The following is a 17703-nucleotide window of genomic DNA, read 5'->3' as shown; positions in this document are numbered from 1 at the left end:
ACACAAATTTGACACCACTCGGAATTAATATGAGAGCAACACAGGGTCCCTTCATAATTTCTCTAACTACTTCTTCCCATCTTTGTACACACACATACACCAACATTTATGTGTTTTTGAGAAAAGTCAATATTTGAGGGTCATGGGGCAGTGTCACCTTGCAGACCACGTAGCACTCCTATCATCACGCTAGTCCCATCCCCCCCTCTCTCTTTTCCTATTTTCCTCCACCCTGGAAAGTGGCAAGAAAATTTGTTCCCTTAAGCAGTACAGGGCAGTAAGCCCATATTTATGCCCACTGGGTATAGCCTTTCATTCTACGTGCTTTTCCCAACAAACATAGTTGTTTTCCCCAGTGGAATTCTGGTGAAACATTCTCCATTCTGATATGCTATTATTAATATATTAAGGAACTTCCTGGTGGTGTGTTTTGCTAAGCCTATAATAAGTTTACCAGGGCAGCTACTGAGTCTTTTCCTTCTTTGGGATTCTTCACAAGTAGATATAGATTAATGTGTTTGTGCAGCAGGGAGCCTGTTTTCATAAATGATCTCAGATAGAAGGAGCTGGATTCACCAAAGATCAGAAAGCTTTAGAAAACTAATTAGCAGCAGAGCAAAGACCAGAAATCGGGTCTCCAGACCCCTAGTTATATGGTCTTCCCGCTACATACTACATTATACCCAATGCCCTAGTTCAACTAAATAAACTTCTGTAGACCTCTGATTAGAGACCAGGAAGTGCCCTCCTTCCTGATCAAGGCTGACCTCAAAGTTCTAACTCTTTTATTTCTATTTTAGTTCTTCAAAAAAAAAAAAAAAAAGACATGCTTTTCTTTTAAAATGATGCAGTGTTTGGAAACGTTCCCAAGAAGTTTCTTTCCTTTTTTCAAAAATAAATCTCAAGATCTGGTTTTGTTTGTTTGTTTCCTTGTTTTTGGTGAGGTTGCTCTTCAAAAGGACCCGATGCACTTGGGTTGTGCAGCCATCTGCCACTACATGCTCAAGTTTTGTGGTTAAAAAACTCTGGCCACTCTGCCTTTGATATAGAAGAACCACATGGGGTTGAGTCATACGCTGTGGAGAGAACACAGCTAATTATGGGATATGCTGGACCCAGAGAATATGTTAAGTGCTACATAATTACAACTGCAATCCAAGGGGACAGAGTCATGGAAATCCAGTTAATATAAAGAAGTGAACATAAAAATACTCAATTTCTAAGCCACAAACTACTGAAATATAGTTCCATTCTTGAACTTCTATTCACATGAACTTCCAAACTTCAGATCTGGTTTGTCATCAGGGATGTCCATGATCCTACAGAACTTTTTGCAATTAAATAAAACATGGCTTTAACAATTCTGGGCTGTGATGGTTTGAAAGAAGATAAAAGTTCTAGAGACATAAGACCTTGATTCTAGCTTCAGCTCTCCAACTAAAAAGGCAAGAGACCTTGTGCAAGTCACTTAATTTGGGGAGGAGGCAGGTTATGGGGAAGATTACTTGAAAGACCGTCTGAAGTATTCCCTCATGACAAATAGAAATAGTCCATTTCAAGGGAGTTATTGAGCATCAAGTTCATGTCATGCAAGCATTTAGAATTCAAAGATGAATAAAACATAGTCTAATAGCCAATTTCACAAGGTTATTACACTTTCTCTGAACGTTCTATAATTTAGAAAGCTCACAACAGCAATAGAAAGCTTACCCTTTGGGGATTTTCTTTATTTTTTGACAAAATTTCAACGCAAATTCTGATCAAGTAAAGTAACTTCTTATGATCAGTGGATTAAGAAGTTGAATGGTGGGAAAGTAGAAATGAAACTTTCACTGGCAATATTTCACGGTCACATTCGATGATGCTTAGGCTGTGTTCTACAACATTCTATCTGCAGGACATAAGTCTACAGGCTGAAACCAGAAAAGAAAACAGAGGAACCTAAAAGAACCCCAGCACAATAGTTGGTGTATTGTACAGGTGTATGTGTGTGCCTGTGTGTGTACGTGTAAATATATAGCCCTGTCTCTCAAGGGTAGCATGATGTGACACAGTGGTGGCTCTTAACTTGGCATCTGAATTACAATCATCTAAGAGGCCCACGTCATACCATAAAGTTTTCATTCAGTGGATCCGCACTTTACTCATTCTGATACTTTGGCACCCCTACCAAGTTCATCTATAAAAGAAATATGGGAAGGTTGTGACCTTGAATTTTGAAAAGTCTCTCTGGTTTGTGTTTATTAATTTCCCTATGGAAATCGTTTTGTAGGATATTGGGAGAAGCCATGGTTGGAATCAGAGTTTGACTCCCTACTATGCTGATTAATTGGCTGAAGGACTTTGGCAAGTAACTTAATCTCTCTAAAATTCAGTTTTGTTTATCTGTAAAATGGGGATAATATCCAGGCCAGTTCTGAGGATTAACTGAGGCAATTTATATACCTAGTTCTGTAAGAGGCACTTGGTGATAGCTCAAGGAATTATGATACAGATAATACTCCTGAAATGAATCTACAGACGGGGTTGTAATGGAAGAAAACATACGATTTCTGCGGCACAGTCAACTCTCGATAACCTATAATAGTGAGAAAAGGTTATTGTAGTAAGTAAGAGGATTAATAAATAATCTAAAATCTCATTTTCCAGAATTAAAATCTTTATTGTTTTTCACTATAAAACTTATATATGTTCACTATAAAATTTTTAAATGATATAAATATGCATAAGGTAGAATTATAATTTTATCCTTCCCAACTCTAAATTCAGTGATTATTTTTTATATGTTTTTAGGTATGTCTGTGTGTGTTTAATAAAAAAATTAAACAAAAATGGATCATGTTATATAGGCTGTCCTACAGACTGATTCAACTCTGTTCAATAATATATCCCACACCTTTCATGACATTACATATTACAAACAATCTCTCATTGTTTTAACATGCTGCATAATATAATGCTATATGGATATACAAAAAGTATTTACCAAGCTGCTTGAACATTTAGGTTGCTTGCAATTTGTAAGAATCATAATGCTACAATAAGTAAAAACTGTACTTTGGAGAATGGTACCTATTTTCTTCAATCTTTTAAAAATAAATTAAGGCATTGTTGGAAGGAAGGAAAGAAAAAGTGAAAAGTTTATGAATTTATCTAATAATTTGATGTGTGTAATGTTAACAAATTTGTGAGTTTTTTTTGTTGAATTTTACTCATAATTTTGCAGAATGAGAACTAACTGGATTGGGTGGCACTCTTGGGAGTCATGTTTGTATAGCTTAGATAAAAGCTACAGAATCGAATAAAATTGGTCTTCATTGAAAATGTGATGAATCTAATCTAATGAATCTAGTCCTTGGTTTCTCGAATTATTCTCATACTCTGACATCGTGTAGATATCCCATTGTGAACCACCTCTAGAGCCAGACAGCAAAGCTTCTCAAAGGAAATGCCCAGAACTTAACCAGGTAAACATCCCAGGATCTTAGTTTCATTTCATAGATAAAATGAGACAGGCTTTGGACTTAACATTCATTAAGAGAGGGAACAGAAATATTTTTCTTCAGTGTTGACTTTGGGAGTGTGTAGCGCAACTCAAACATTTTAGAGGTACCAGCTCTTGATAACATTCTGGCAGACATTCAGTGTGAGTAGACACCCTTGCTTGGCAAGATTACTCTCTTTTCTCCAGGGGATCTACATACACTATGTGATTTCAATCAAAACTACATTGAGATTCTTCAAATGGACATTTACTAAGCTGTTCCTAAAGTTAACCAAAAGAGTACCTAAGAACAGCCAGGAAATTTTGAAACAAAAACAAAACAAAACAATGGATCAAATCAAAATATAAAGTTATAGTTATTAAAACACTGTGGTGACTGTGTCAGGAATAGACAAATAAATTGGAACAGAATATAAAAGTCTGGAAATGAACATCTATAAGAATTTATTATGTGATAAAGTGACACTTCAATTTGTAGGTAAAATTATGTGTTACTCAAAATGTAGTTGGAAAAATTAGATTCTATGTGAAAAAAATAAGCTATTTCATTATATATACAACAGAAGGACTGAAATGTATAAAAGAAAGCTTTGAAAAGTGTTAGAAGGAAACAGGCTAATAAGACAATAAATTGTGACTTGAATTATGAATATATAACACTAGAAAAAACTATAAGATATATAAATATCTAATATATATATATATTTTCTATAAATACATAGGAAGGTCTTTCTAAGCAACACACAAAACTCAGAGGACATAAATACAAATATTGGTAGACTTTACTACCTAAATCTTTCAACTTAGATACTTTGAAAGACATCATAAAGATCTTTAGAAAACAAGGAACAGTGGGAGAAAATATTATCAAAAAAAATCAATACTCATAATACTAAAAGCTCTTTCAAAGCTCTAAGAATAATGTAACAAGACCACTAGGGAAATGCACAAAACATTTGAACATATAGTTCAAAAAAAGAAGCTGGCAAATCACCAATAAACATTAAAAGATACTTAGTCTGTGGTAATTGAGGAACTAGAAATAATTTTTTTTTTTTTTAGATTTATTTTTTTTTTTTGGAGAGAGAGAGCATAAGCAGGAGGGGTGGAAGGAGAGGGAGAGAGTATATCAAGCAGAGTCCACGCTGAGTGCAAAGCCCAACACGGGGCTCGATCTCATGACTTCAGAGATCATGACGTGAGCTGAAACCAGGAGTGGGACGCTTAACCAACTGCACCACCCAGGAGCCCCTGGAAATAATGAGAACAACACCAAGATGCCATTTTTCACCAATCAGATTTACAAAAATTAAAAAGGTGATATCTGGTGCTGGTAAAAGTGCAAGGGCAAGAAATGGACACCTTCATGCACCCTATGCAGGAGGAGAACAGCCTTTTTGCAGTATAATTTTGTAATGTTCTTCAAATTCAAATGCATTTATACTTTTTCAGTTTCTCCCCCACAGGACTACTCATTGATGCTTAGATATTTGTGCAAGGGTGTTACTGCGGCATTATTTTCGGTTACCTGTGTAGCACATACTGACTCATTAAAAACATAAAATGATTGGCAGGATGATTGGAAGGCTCATGAGGGAGAAACCTGGCTTGAGTAGACTCTCTGCAACTCAATTCAATAAAAAGGCCGGAGAAGACGCAACATGAAAAGGAATGGTATTTTTTCAGATAATCCCTCCTTTTCAAGACAGAACCGAACCCTGGGTGCCCGGGTTACTCAGTTGGTTAAGCATCTGTCTTCGGCTCAGGTCATGATCCCAGGGTCCTGGGATCGAGCCCCGCATCGGGCTCCCTGCTCAGTGGAGAGCCTGCTTCTCCCTCTACCTCTGCCTGCCACTCTGCCTACTTGTGCTTTCTCTCTCTGTCAAATAAATAAATAAAATCTTTAAAAAGAAAAAAAAAAAAGGAAAGACCCAAACCCTGTGTACAAAACATTCAGTCAGGCTTTCGTTTTATACCCCAATTTGTGTTTCTTTTGTGTTTAAAATGAAGGCAATGCTTTATTTTTTTTTTATCTTGACCATCATAATTTTATTTTTTTTATTTTTTCAAGATTTCATTTAAATTCAAGTGTAGTATTAGTTTCAGAGGTAGAATTTAGTGAGTCATCAGTTGCATATAATACCCAGTGCTCAATACTTTAGAAAAATTAAATGAATAAGAGGTTTTATGTCAGTGCCTTCTAGTACTGATGTCAGAAGTCAAATGCATGCTGGCCATCTTCAACTGAAAACACTCTTTCATGGCATTATACAAAGTCACATATTTGCTAAAGCTTAGGGATAAAGCTATCATCAAGGAAACATTGTTCCTTTGGCCATGGTCTTACAGCCTCACCAAAAGATGACTGGAAAATTCTTTTCCCTGCTGTTTGTTAAAGGCTCATGCAGTTCCAACTTCTACAACCATGTTTATCTACCTAATTATATAGTGCAACCGGTGTTTGAAAGGCTAGTTCTGTTTTATTATAGTTTCCCACAGACAAAATAAAAATATTTGTTTAAACTTACCTATTGAACACAAAAATCACTATTGCTTTCCTATTCAATTAATACTAATATTGGATTTGAATATTAAAATGATGACAGTGGTGCCTAGGTCTGGCTGAGCAGAGATTTTAGGCCTAGAGAACATCACATCACCTCTTCAAAAAAAGGAGGATATGACACTCAGTTTCTTGGACCACTGGGAAGACAACCTTCCAGTTGTTCTAACCACACACCTGCTCCCAACCACTACTAATGGTCCTCTCCCCTAAAACCAAAAGGCCACTACTTCCCAGGATGGTACATGCTTCCCTTTCTAATGATTAGCACTCCTACCGACCCTTCTAGATCCCTAGCATGGTATGCTCTTAGAGTTACTTGCAAAGGGGGACTCCACCTACTTGTGCTATGAAGTACTGGAGAGTCAGGAATATGATGGTTCAGGCTTAGCATGTAGAGTTGGACTACTGAAGGCAATCCCAGCTCTGCCATTTACCTTGTGTGTCCTTGAACATATTAGTGAACCTCCCTTAGCATCAGTTTCCTTATCTGTAAAATGGGAATAATAAGAGTACTTGCAGGATTGCCGAGATCATTAAATAGACTAGTACAGTGCCTGGCACATAAAGAGTGCAAAAAAAAAAAAGTGAGCTGTCATTGCTAGCATTCTTATTATCTACCTGCACACTACTGCCTTGGCCAGACTTACTGAGCAATACAGTTCACACCAATTCCCACAGGGCCAAGGCACTGCTTGCAGGTTTCCCAGGCTGAGGGCAAGCACAACACATCGGAGGCCACTCTACCAATAAGAAGGTGAACAGGAGTTCCACCCTGAGTCCCAGCCATGCCTCCCCTCCATCTTCTATTTCACTTTCTCAGGATCCAGAGAAAAAGAAAATTAGCGCCAAGGTTCTATGCCACTGTGTGTATACCTTCCTTCTAAAACCAGGCCCTCTGCAGATTGAATTGTGCACATGTGTCATTTGCTAGATTGTGAACCTGAAGGAGGAAGAACCAAGTTTCCTTTCTCTTTGTATTTTGGTGATTTGCCTTGTACTGTGTCTAGAGAAGAAAGGGTGGGAGGGAGGGAGGAAGGGAGGGAAGGAGGGAGGGAGGGAGGGAGGGAAGGAGGTTTGTAAGCAAGACAACTGGACCAGCCTAAGGTAAAGGGGGATTTGCTTTGTTTCCCAATCCCTTCATTCCCAGCTGTGAAAGATGTTATTCCTCTTGGTTCATCAATGCCTTTCAGCATGCCTTAGCTCGTCTCCACCATGCTTTGGATTCCTTCCCGCATGTCTCTATCAGAACTCTCTCCCTCCCCCTGCCAAATGGCAATCAAGTGTGAATGCATTAGTACTCTAAAACAAGGTACTAATAAATTGATATAATAGGAAACTAAAATCCTTAATTCAGGGAAAGCTCTTCTCTACAAAGAATCTAATATGGGTCACTATAATGGCACAATGTCAAGTTCTGTATCAGGTGAGTGAGAGAAAGATACCTATGTGATTTTCCTTTCTCCTTTCTTTCTCTAATGGCTTCTTGAATTGACTCTAAGAAATGTACCTGGAGAATCTGAATAAGGCTGGCCACCCATCTGCTGCTATACTAATTCCATCTTCTCTCCAGAGCTGGCCTTGAAAGAATCCAAGTTCGTATAGAAGGTATTGTGAGAGTAGCCGCTCATGGTTTGCAGAACTCTATCAGAGAACCGGGAGAGAGCGGAAGAGCCATGTAGTTGGAAGCCAGCAGCAGCATTGTTCCGAATACAATCAAGTATTTGACTTCTTGGCTTGACCACATGCAACCCCTACGGACAGCCATTGAGTAAACACAACCAAAGGGTGGTACTTTCCCTCCCAGTTGAAACCTCCAGCTAAATGAATCATAGTAGTTCTATGAGAAAGTGAGGGGAAAACCCACCAATCACGAGTCAAGAAACTTTAAAGTATAACTGAGGAAGTAGCTGGAGGGAAAAAAAGAAAGCCTTAGCAAATCATTGCTTTTCAGATGGCACCCCCCTCTGTGCTTCAAATCGCCTGAGTTCCTTGGATTGGAGCATGTATTTCTCCGCATCCACAGACGGTTCAGTTAGAGTGTAAACTGCCGGAGGACAGAATCTCACAGGGTGTGGTGGTCACAGTGGATTTGGTGAGCCAGAGTGCCTGGGTTTGCGTACAGTGTCTGCCATTTAGACCTTAATAAATTTGGACTAGTTATTCTATTTCTGTGGGCTTCATTTTCATTTTTGTGAAATGAGGACAACATGACTATCTACCTCAAAAAGTTATTGTTGGTATTGCCTGTATTCAACCACCATGCCCACACCCAGGCAGAATCTTTGATGATCAATAATTATCAGTTCATATTCTTTCACCTCTGCTTACCTTATCAAACAATTCTTTTCCTGATTTATTTAGTAGCAGTTTATGAAATTCTGTAGCAGCTCTATACGTATAATGGGAACTTTATATATCAAGGGAGTTATTTCTTTATTCAACAAACAATTTTGAAACAGATAGTTTTCCAGACACTGTGAAAACACTAAGGAAATGACACAAAGATACAATGCCTAAATCATTGTAACTGATAATAACAGCTGAGATCTATTATCTACCTCATAAGAAGCATTGTATTAGGCTCTTTACATATATTAGCTCATTGTATGCTGACAAAAATTGGCAGGACGATTATTATGTCTATTTTAGAGAGAAGAAAACTTAAGATTCAAACATACACAATAAACTTGCTTAACATTTTACAGCTGAAATGTTCCAGGTTTCACAGCTAAAACCTCCTCTATGATTCCAAAGCCCATTCGTTTTCTACTCTCTCCCTACCCCTCTTTTAACATCTCACTACAATGTCAAGCAGAATGAAATAAGCACTCTGTTGGAGGCAGGAGTATATCACCATGGGACTCTGGAACTCTGGGAGGGAGAACAATGAACTTGGATGGGGGAGGATAAGGGCACTTAAAAGGAACCGTATAAGGTAAGCAGGATAACAGAGGAGAAAGAAGAGGAAGAAGAGGCTCCAGGGATGAAAACATATCAGCCAAAGCCCAGCAGTACCCATTTGCAGGGGGGAGTAGCCTGTGTGCCAGGATATAGAAAATCAGCTGCAAGTCAGGGTGGATTACATGTAGGTGGGGATAGCATTTCCAGAATGTTGGAAAAGACTGCTCTTTAAAGTACAGATACCATCTCCCTGCATAGTCACACACCTAGCTGCATAGCTGAAGTAAAGATAAACTTGAGCCCTACCTTAGGTTTGGAGAACCATTACAATTTCTGTTTGAGCAAGTCTGACTTAATGATGTTTGTACATAATGCACACCCCCACCCCCCCAACACACACAAAGAGCAGCCAATGCCTAAATATTTAATCCTGCCTTGATCATTCATTCTCTCTATTCATTTTCTGCCATAAGGCAAAATACCCAGAGATTCTTCTCGGTTCCACAAATAATCAATGAGCAAATACATATGATGAAATCAATCTGTTGCAAGACCTAAAATAGAGAGAGCGCTTGCTTTCTAAGTGGTTCAAAAGCAGGTGTTTTAAGAGAAATACAAGGTTTGGAGAATGACAGGCCTGGGCATCCATATACAGAATGGGCGGGGGAGGTTTGAACTGCAGACCTTTAAGTTGGTCGATTTCCCCCAACTTTCTGTACAAAAGGTTTAGGGAAACCGGGACCTGCACCAGAACCCAACCCCCCTGTTACCCTGGACTCTCCTACCACTTCATCATTTAGTTGTTCTGAAAGCGGCAGCGGCTTCCTCTAGAATACATCCCATTCGCCTCTACAGGGAAGGCTTTTTTTGGCTACAGTGAAAGGAAAGTGGGAAGATAAAACAAGCTTTAATTCATCTGTTCTTACTCATAGGGCTTCCCATCAAGGATGGGTTTTATCCTTATTTAGAATCAATACTAAGTAAAGAAAGTATAAATATACCAATTGAAAAACTCTTTCTGTGGATGCCTTAGCAGCCACAGTTAAATTGCCTGAGGTTTAGAGACACCATGCATTTTCCCTAGCCCTTATTCTGTAACCGTCAAGCGCTAAACTCAATCATTTCCTGGGATCCTTGATATAACAGCAACTAGGATCTGTTAATAGGACTTTTTAAAATTTTGTTTTTTGGCTTTGTTTTTTTTTTAATAGCTCTGGGACAGAGTTAGATACATCCTAATAGGCCGATGGAGTTTTTGAACCCAAATTACTTGTGTTGAAGAAATTTCCCCAAGAGAGAAAACCAACTATATTTCAGTTGAGTGTTACCATATCTGACAAGAGTAAGAATATCTGGGTGAAAGTGAGGCATTTCCCCTGGGCATTTCCCATGGATCAGCCCTGTGTCAAGGGAATCAAACCTCAAGGTGATCCTAGGGTCCCCGTATGCCCCACAGGAAGCAGCATAGACTGAATCAGATGACCTTAATCCATCCCCCACTGTCCCTCACATTAACCAGCACTATAATCCAAGGAAAAGTCAAACTCCAAAGAAAGTTTAGATTCTTCATCTGTCTACTAGGAGACGGGGACACACGTGTACTCTTCAGGACCTTTGTAGCACTAATCTACATTTTCTTGTGTTGCCCTGGGCAAACACAAAATAAGCCCCAAGTTAAGGGCTCAGAGCTGAGTACTGTGAGAAAATAAAAGGAAAACGCTTGTTGAGAATGCATCTAAAGGGTTTATGGCAGGATCTGTTCCCTGGTTAAGGAAACCTGAAATCTCTGCGTCACTGAGTCTCAAGTAGACTCACTTTGTTGAGGACATTTTCATAGATTTATTTTCATAGAAGGTGAAATCAAAATAGCCCTGAGTGATGAGCCTAGGTCTTGGGCTACTCTCTGGTCAACTTTCCACTACATTATGCTGCCTAGATTTTCTCCTCCAGACCTAAAAGAAAGGAGAACATGAAATGACAGGCAGATGATTTGGAAAAGGTTAAACCACTGTTTCCAGCCTTTCTAAAGACTAGTTCCAGAAGACATTGCATATAAAAATATTCTCAAGGTGCAAAACGTGGGGTACCAGAAAATTTACCTCTCTCTTGGAGCTTTGAAATTAGCATAAAAAAACTTGGGAAGATCCTACTGTAGAGAAACCTGTATATATTTTCTTTAACTAGCATTTCCTAACTTATTGGCCACTTGAGGCACACTTTACACAAAACACCAATTATCACTGTATCTGATTTGTAAATATATAGAAATGATCACTTACACAGATATAAGGCAAGATCATTTTACCCACACTGTCAAGTGACCATCTCTCTCATCTTACCATGTGCCCATTTGCACTCCTGTTGCTAATTACCTTCATTCAGCACAGGCTTGGTTTTTAGTATAGTTATCTGACAACCTGATCTCAGTTGCTTCTTCATTCCAGTCTCTGACATCACACCTCTGAATCCACACGATTACCTGGCTTAATATTTGCAGCTCATGGATACTCAAATACTTGTGATGATTCTGTAACTAATCTCTACAACATTTTTGACTCATTTTAGTCATTCAAATGTGAATTTCCACGTTGATCACATGTACATGGCACAACTGACTTCTATAGTCCATTGGTTTTGTGGGATGCTATTCAATGATGCACACCCAAAACCTTCATGTGTCAGTGAGAAGTGTGTAGCAAATCTAATCTTTGCAAATATAAACTCAGAGTGAAAAGAAGCCACAAGAATCCTCCCTCAAAGCCAGTACACGCAAATCAGGGTCAGTAGTTAAAGGCACATGGTCATCTGCCCAGTGACCTATCTTTCCCTTTGGGAACTGGTTAAGTTCCAGATAAGCCCTGGTGGGAAGGATGGATGGCAAGGAGGAATGAGTCCAGACCAGAGTGACCAGAGGGGCCATGTGGCCTGGAGTGGCTCCAGGCAGTCCCACCCAGCTCCAGCTGGAACCCCAAAGGATAAGGTCACAGCCAGTAACAAGTAGCCAATACAAATGGGCACAGACAGCTGGAATTAGCCATATGGACATGTTGATCAGCATGAACAAAAACAAATTATTTTAAATGAAATATGTTGAGTGAGAACAAATATATAGGTGGACAAACTGGCACTCTTGTGCAGAGTTGTAGGAATGTAAAATGGTGCAGCCACTACGGAAAACAGTATGGTGGTTCCTCAAAAAATTAAAAATAGAGCTACCACGTGATCCATCAATATCACTTCTGGGTATTTATCCCAAAGACCTGAAATCAGAATCTCAAAGGGATATTAGCACAACTATGTTCGCTGCAGCATTATTCACAAAAACCAAGATGGGGAAACAATCTAAATGTCCCTTGACAGATGAATGGATAAGGAAAATGTGGTTTTACACACAATGGAATATCATTCATCCTTTAAAAATGAAATTCTGCAGTATGTGACAACATGGATGAACCTTGAAGACATTATGCTAAGTGAAATAAGCTAGTCACAAAAAGATAAATACTGAATGATTCCACTGATGTGAAATACTAAAATAGTCAAATTCATAGAATGAAAGTATTGTCTTGTGGTTTCCAAGGGCTGGAAGGGGGAGAGAAATAGGGAGTTACTCATCAGAGGGCACAAAGTTTTACTTAAGCAAAATGGGTAAATTCTAGATACGTGCAGTACAACATTATACCTACAGTCAATAATAATATGCTCTATACTTACAATTTTGTTAGGAGGGCATGTCTCCTGTTGAGTGTTCTTGCCATGATAAAGTTAAAAGAAAATAAAAGGTGTAAGAGAGGTACTTGGGATGTCGTAGGCACTCAGCACATTACATTATTATTCTCCTAATCAGTGGACTCCAGCTAAGAGGGTTTAGCTTACTGAATAAGGAGGGGGTTAGACTGGAGTCAGACATACTGTGTTCAGCCTCCCGATTCCTCAATTTTTATCCTCTGTAAGATTAAAATTAAATAGAATGATACAGGCATACAAAGGCAGTTCCTAGCATATAGTAAGTATATTTAAACATTTTTTAAAAAATAGGATGGGGCAAAGACCTCATTATTAGCTGGTCTTTGCTTGAAGTTTACAACCTCCAGATACCGCAACATATTTCTCTTGACCCACTCACCTTTTCCTTCCCTTTCCTGCCTTGTCTTCCTTCTCATTCTTGTCCTATTTCTTCTCTCTGATCTCTCCCAAAGCAGGTAAACCATAGTCGTTCAAATGCCTTCTCCCATGTGTGTGTGACAGAGAGAGAGAATGTTCCTTCTAGAGAAGGAAGTAGGCAGGTTCTCCTCCTAGATATTGCTGGTGAGAAGCGAGCCACGGAATGAAGGAGTGTAACAGGCTCTGGTGACAGTAGCTGCCACACATTTCAGGATCTGAGGAGCAATGGAGTAAATATCATATTTCTTTGTCTACCATGGAATTGCCATAACCTAGCCCGCCCTCCCTCCTCCTGAGCCCATAGACAGTGCATTAAGAGGACTCAGTTCTTGGCTCAACTGCCTTTGATTGCGATGAGGGCCCACGTCGACCCATAATACCTAGGTATCCATCAGGCTACTGTCCAAGACACACTGGCTCCTTTTTTGTAACCAGAAATTATTGACAACAAAAATCTTCCAGAAATCAAATGTCAGTCAGCTACTAATTTGAATAAACAACCAAATACAGTTCTTTAGAAGTTTTTAATAGCTCCATAATGATATATGTGCAAGCAAACATCTCTCTAATAGACATTAGCAATTTTAAATAATCTTTTAAAATTAAATATAAAATATATACAGAATAATACACAAATTATAAGTATCCAGCTTGATATATTTTCACAAAGGAGACACACGTCCATAAAGCCATCACCCTGACCAAGAAACAAAGCATTTCAAACAGCCCAGAGCACCCCGTCACCCCTCCTTTTGGTCTCCACCCCTGCCGAGGGTCACACTTTGCAGAGTTCTAACATCATAAACTAATTTGTCTGTTAACGTTATTGAAATGAAGTGACTCAAGCCCTAGTCTCTTGTGCCTGGCTTCTTCTGCTCAACATATGGTCACAAGGTTCATCCATGCTATTGCATGTGGTAATAATCCATCACATTTTCATTGATATTGATAGACCTCACCAGCAGACTTCAATTAGCTTTCTGTCTCAAACCTAGCACCCTTCTGAGTGTTCAGAAGGAGGAGCTATGTATGGATTAGAGGCAAGATCAACAGCTTGTAAACAGCTCTACTTTTCCTTTCTCATACGACTTCCATTTGGCAATAGCCTGACACCAGCCATAAAAATGGGCTTTCAAATTATGTATTTCTTGCCTCCGTTTACAGGGTTCTGTCCCACTGGTCATCATCGACCTCTCTTGACCAGCTCCCCTACTTTACCCGCTCTTCCCAAAGGTATGAACATCAAAGAGTCTGAAGTGTATTATTTTCCTTCCCTACTTATATGGAAAAAAACTACATGGGCAGAGGAGGTTGGCTAATTTTCAATCGCTGGGTCGCTGGGTCTTCACTCTCAGGATTCACAATTTTATTTGAAGTGCCCCAGCATCCACACAATTATATATAAGAAAAAAAAATTTGTTCCCACACATACAAAAAATTATTTGGGGTTGATCTGAGCCAATACTTTTTTCTACCACCATAGTGGGTGGAGATAAATGAGATTCGACTATAATGAACTAAAATGAGGGCAAATATTACATCAAAACAAGTGGATGCTGAGACACCGTGTATGTGGTTAATTCAGGCATGGAAAAAGCCCTGGAGTATGGAAGACTGACGGACATGCTAAAAATGGAAGAAACGAAGCTTACCAAGCAATACGTTTACTCCACAATGTCATCCCTGCCCATCCCAAAGGGGGATAAATAGAAATATTCTGGAATTTAGCACCGCTGATATTTAAGCCCAATTTCCAGCAAGGTCAAACTAATAGCGAGGTATTTGTTTTACTAACTTAGGTTGCAGCGCCTTGGGCGGATCCTGCACCTTCTTCCATATCTCACTCAGCGCCAAGAACACTGTTAGCCATCAACAAAACCATAATAGACCAAGAGTCTTCTCCAAAGGCCAATGAAAACATACACACTGAGCTAACAGAGACATTTACAGGCTGAGTAGTCCAGCTTCCTTTCTGAAAATGCCACCAAGGCAGCCTAGCTAATTAGGTCTTAGTAAGTGACACCAACTGACCAGAATGGCCCACCTGCCTGGAGCTTTGTGTGTGCACCAAGCTTGTTTTCTATTTGTTTGGTTTTTGTTTTTGTTCTTCTAGCTATAAATGAAAAGGGCTATTTCTGAAATCTCAAAGGCTCTCTTTGAGATCTGGCCTGTGAGTTCACAGTAATTTCAAGAAAACAGGAATGCAATACTTAGCACTGCAAAGAATAAATTTATTCATCCCAGGCTGTTTGTTCATTCCTCTCCCACTTCTTTTATCTTCCCTCAGGAGAAACAGAGGAAAATAATTATGTCCAAGGCTACCCTGAAATGCAGTGACAATTCCAGGAATGAAACTCAGATGTTTCTTGCAACCTTGTCTCTCATCCAGCCCGGGAGTAGGCATAATTTCCCCAGTATTTCTCAATACAAATGTCCTTGGGAAGGTCTCACTCAACCCTTGTTTGTGTTTCTGAAAGTAATGTAAATTGACGGAGATAGGGATTACGGACGGACATGAGACACTGGAGTAACACAGACTAAAAGATTATCAGGTCTCTCTATGAATAAGAATGGTGTTGACTTCAACCAAAGTGCTTTAAACGGAGAAAGACCACATGTGCTGAGTATCAATCCCGGGAAAATTCAATGAGTATTAATGGAGCTTCTGTTATAAGTACTCAGAACGCAAGTGTTTCTGTGTCCCTCATATTTTCTTCCTCCAAAATATTAGTAGAAAATGATATCACTGCAAAGTAAGGTTTTTATCCACCCCCCAAAATAATTAATTAATTAATTTTTGAAGGAGCCGAAACATATCAGGCAAAGCATACTAGAAAACTATCATGCACTACAATAGAGCAGAGGGGATGGACCATGGAGGCAGATACACCTGACTGCCAATTCCAGTTTCATTTGTTATTAGCTCTGCAGTGTCCTAAACCTCTCTCAGCTTAATTTCCTCATCTATAGAGCTGGGACTAATAGAGTTATTCAGAGCTCCTTCAATTGCAAAAATCATTTTAAAAACTCAGCTCAAGCGTTCTTAAGCAAAACTAAATAAATAAATAAAAATATATGTAAAAATAAAATAAATGTATAGACTATGTAATTGAAAAACCTAGGAGTCTTTAGCTTCTGGCACACCTGGATTCAGGTGCCCCATACTATCAGGAAGTGATCTCTCCCATATGCCTTCTTTCTTCTGAAATGGCATAATTCTCGACTATGCTTTCCCATCACTATGGCCCTCAGAACTTAAGATAATATCCTCACAACCCAAGGCCAAGGCAATGAAGACTTCTCAGGTACTGAATATCATTTACTCTCATCAGTTATAGGCCCACACTGTAGGTAACACTGGCAGAATCCCAAGATATATTACAGTGTTATTACCTGGATAAAGGTAACTGGCTTTCTGGAAAGGCCAAAAAAAAAAATGTCCCCTACAATGCATCTCAGAGTTGTTGTAAAAGCAAGCAAACAAACAAAACTTATCCCAGTACCTCTAATTTCTGTTAAGATAATAGTACATTAATTTTTATAAGTGGGCAAATCTTTGACATGCAGGAAATATTGGCTGGTATTGACTCCACTTAGAACACACAATACAGTTAGTAGTGACATCTCCATGATCTACAGAATATTCTGCCAAAATTAGGTTAAGCTATAAGGTGAGATTTCACCTAGACTAAAAGGGACAGAGGATTTAGCTAAGCAGAGAAAAACAGGTCATTCTAAGGGAAGTAATAAAACAAGTTAATGACTATATATTTTCATATAAGAAAGTGTTATGGGTAAGATGCACATTCTAACCAATACAAAATGGCATATCATGAAGTAGATTTGTAAATATTAGTAGGAAGAGTTTGCATACTTCCAGCAAAAATAACATCTATAAAACTAAGTTTTTTAAATGTCATTAGCAAAGAAAGATTTTTTTAAAGTACTCATTCAGTGTACTTTCTGACAAGATACTCCCTAAGCTGGTCTGCTTTCAATGAGGTGGCCAGCGTATAAACATAACACAATTAGCTCACTCCAGTAAAGATGAAGATTTATTGGTTTAAGCGTGTTAATAAAGCCTGGCTGCAACTGAGAAACAAAACGTAGTTTAGAATGAGAAAATTGCATTAATATACATGATGTGGGTTCTAACTGGGGCCAAAATGAAAACTATTTCCTGGATTTCAGATAGAGGTCTGTCCAACAATAATCTTATTTTGAGCATTTTGAAGGTAGACTTCAAATAAATAGTGAAAAGCAAGACAACACTTTTAGCCAAATGTGAAAAGAGGTTTTTTTAAAAACACATTGGGAGTGCCAACCATAAATAATTTTTGCAAGTGATACTAAGCCAGACTACCATCCTTCCGGTAATGCACCTACATCAGGCACCAAGAATATTTATTTCTGGCTATGATGAATTCATATGAGTTATCCCATTCTCCAAAAGATGTCTACAGAAAACTCTTCTGGCTGCCAAAAGCAGTATTCTCTCAAAATAGAAATCCCTCCTCAGGTCGACTTAGCAAATCTATTATGATAATCTCAGGGAATTTACCAGTCT

Source organism: Zalophus californianus, chromosome 4 (genome assembly GCF_009762305.2).
Source record: "Zalophus californianus isolate mZalCal1 chromosome 4, mZalCal1.pri.v2, whole genome shotgun sequence".
In the NCBI taxonomy this organism is placed as follows: domain Eukaryota; kingdom Metazoa; phylum Chordata; class Mammalia; order Carnivora; family Otariidae; genus Zalophus; species Zalophus californianus.
The sequence above is the reverse complement of the archived record's forward strand: the minus strand, read 5'-3'. Positions refer to the sequence as shown.